Consider the following 3,206-nt stretch of genomic DNA (forward strand, 5'->3'; position numbering starts at 1 on the left):
ATTTCACATGGTTGCATGGTTGAGGTTGATGTGTCTTGATGATTGTTGTTGTGTGTTTGCTAGGTGGAATGGTATGATATGTTTTGTTAATTGTGGTAGGGTCTATTGTTGCCTGATTGATGGTTGGGGTTGTGAGTGTTGTATTGGTTGGATGGGTAAGGTTTGTTGTGATCTTGGTTGTGGCTCTGTTTGTTCTCCCACCCAAAATTTGGGTCGTTCTTCCAACCTGGGTTATATGTCTTGGAGTTGGGATCATATGGTGGTCTAGCATTGTTCACATAGTTGGCTTGTTCCCATTCACATTCAACTTCTGGTGCATCTCCTTCTTGTTGAGGGGCTTGGACTTGAATAGCTGAGACTTGATTGTTCTCTATCTTCTTGGTCAAGACTGCTAGTTGTGCAGTGATCACTTTGTTTTGGGATAACAGGAAATCCATTGAATTGAGCTCCATTACTCCTCTCCTTTGAGCTCTTTCTAAAGCATAAAAGTACTCATTTTCAGCTACCATTTCAATGAAGTCTATGGCTTCTTCAATGGTCTTCTTCTTATTGAGTGATCCTCCTGAAGAATGATCTACTGCTTGCTTTGACTCATATGACAGTCCTTCATGGAAGATGTATAGTTGCACCCACTCATTGAACATATCTGGTGGGCATTTCCTTGTCACATCTTTGAACCTCTCCCAGGCCTCATAGAGTGTTTCACCATCTTGCTGTCTGAAAATTTGCACCTCAGCTCTTAGCCTGTTGACTCTCTGTGGAAGGTAAAATCTTGCTAGAAATTTTTTTACAACATCATTCCATGTAGTTAAGCTCTCCTTGGAAAATGCTTCCAACCACTTTGCTGCCTTATCTTTGAGTGGGAAAGGGAACAAAAATAGCTTGTAGGTGTTAGGACGTACACCATTGGACTTTACAGTATCACAGATCCTCAAGAATATAGTGAGATATTGGTTTGGGTCCTCCTGGGCACCTCCTCCATATGAACAATTATTCTGCACAAGTATGATGAGTTGAGGTTTCAACTCAAAGTTGTTGGCATGAATTGTTGGTCTCAGGATGCTGCTGCCACAGTTTCTTGGATTTGGGTTGATGTAGGAGCCTAAGACTCTCCTCTCTTGCCCAACATGATTGCCAGCATCTCCTCCAACATTGTCCTGCACTTCATCTTCCATGGTGGTTCCTAGATCTTCTTCCACTACTTCATCTTCCCTTCTCAGTTTAAGGAAAGTCCTCTCAAGTTTGCTATCAAAAGAGGATGAAGTTTCTCCCCTTCTACCTGTCATACATTCAACAAACAGCAAATAGAGGACAAGTGAAAGAATCACCTTAGTTAAGATTAGTGGTTAACTTGGTTGATGCAATTAATCAATCAGTTAGAAGAATGGAAATATGGATAATGGATAACTAAAATGACCTCAGCAAAAAGACAGAAATTAGAATGGCAGAAGAAATTAAAGAACAACAACAATAACAAAGCCTTGTCCCACTAAGTGGGGTCGGCTACATGAATCAAACGACACCATTGTGCTCTGTTATGTATCATGTCTACAGAGAGACTGTTTACATGTAGATCTCGTTTGACCACCTCATGGATGGTCTTCTTAGGTCTTCCTCTGCCTTTCGCCCTTTGACCATCTTCCATTTCATCCACCCTCCTGACTGGATGTTCTATCGGTCTTCTTCTCACATGTCCAAACCACCTGAGATGCGATTCAACCATCTTTTCCACAATGGGTGCTACTCCGATTCTCTCCCTTATATCTTCATTCCTTATTTTATCCAATCGCGTATGACCACTCATCGATCTCAACATCTTCATCTTTGCCACATTCAGCTTATGTTCGCGCTCCCCTTTAGCCGACCAACAACCTGTACCATACAGCATAGCCAGTCTTATAGCGGTGCGATAGAATTTACCTTTAAGTTTTAGAGGCACTTTTTTGTCGCATATAAAACCAGATGCACTCCGCCATTTTGACCAACCTGCTTAGATCCTATGATTTACATCCTGTTCAATCTCTCCATTATCCTGTATGATGCACCTAAGATACTTAAAACTTTTAACTTTTCGTAGGATGTTTTCTCCAATCTTCACCTTTATATTGGGGTTTTCCCTTCTTAGACTGAACTTACATTCTATATATTCCGTCTTGCTACGGCTTATGCGCAGACCATACACTTCTAAAGCTTCTCTCTATAACTCCAAATTCTTATTTAGGTCTTCCCTTGACTCTCCCAAAAGGACGATATCATCGGCAAAAAGCATGCACCATGGCACAGGCTCTTGGATGTGCTCTGTGAGTACTTCCAAGAATAATGTGAAAAGGTATAGACTTAAGGATGATCCCTGGTGCAATCCTATACCAATAGGGAATTCCCCTGTCACACTACCTTGAGTCTTCACACTAGTTGTGGCCCCATCATACATGTCTTTAATTGCCTGAATATATGCGATCCTTACTCTCCTCTTTTCTAAAACCTTCCATAAATCCAAATTGGTTCTCTGTTACTTGTGTCTCTTTTCTCAACCTCCGTTCTATCACCCTTTCCCATAACTTCATAGTATGACTCATAAGCTTAATCCCTCTATAATTTCCGCAACTTTATATATCCCCATTATTCTTGTAGATAGGTACCAATGTGCTCTTTCTCCACTCATCAAGCATCTTCTTTGACCTTAAAATCTCATTAAAAAGCTTGGTTAACCAGTTGATGCCTTTTTCTCCAAGACCCTTCCAAACCTCAATTGGGAAATTATCAGGTCCTACTGCCCTGCCATTTTTCATCTGCTTTATAGCCTCTTTTGCCTCGACGTCTCGAATCCTTCGATAGTAGTCAAAGTTTTGATCTTCTTCCCTTGTGCATAATCGACCAAGGCTCGGAAGAGTCTTCTGTCCCTCATTAAATAACTCGTAGAAGTAGCTCTTCCACCTTTCATTAATCTTCTCCTCTTGAGGCAACACCTCTCCATCCTTATCCTTTATGAACTTAACCTGATCTAAATCTCTCGTTCTTCTTTCTCGGCTCTTTGTGATTCTATATATACCTTTTTCTCCCTCTTTCGTGCCCAAAGACTGGTAGAGACCCTCATATGCTCTTGTTCTTTTGCTTCACTTACAGCCACTTTTTTCTCTTTCTTAGCCGCCTTATATTTTTCCCAGTTATCTGCATTGTAGCATAAAGACCACACTTTAAAGCATTCC

At 41.0% G+C, this 3,206-nt stretch overlaps 1 non-coding gene across 1 annotated transcript; it reads left to right on the forward strand.

The window, feature by feature from the left end:
* Window positions 1-639: 639 nt before the first annotated feature.
* LOC127743502 (small nucleolar RNA R71) lies at window positions 640-746 on the forward strand. The gene has a single exon (XR_008004892.1). It is a non-coding gene; the product is annotated as a small nucleolar RNA R71 (small nucleolar RNA).
* Window positions 747-3,206: the final 2,460 nt, after the last annotated feature.

Source organism: Arachis duranensis, chromosome 10 (genome assembly GCF_000817695.3).
Source record: "Arachis duranensis cultivar V14167 chromosome 10, aradu.V14167.gnm2.J7QH, whole genome shotgun sequence".
In the NCBI taxonomy this organism is placed as follows: Eukaryota; Viridiplantae; Streptophyta; class Magnoliopsida; order Fabales; family Fabaceae; genus Arachis; species Arachis duranensis.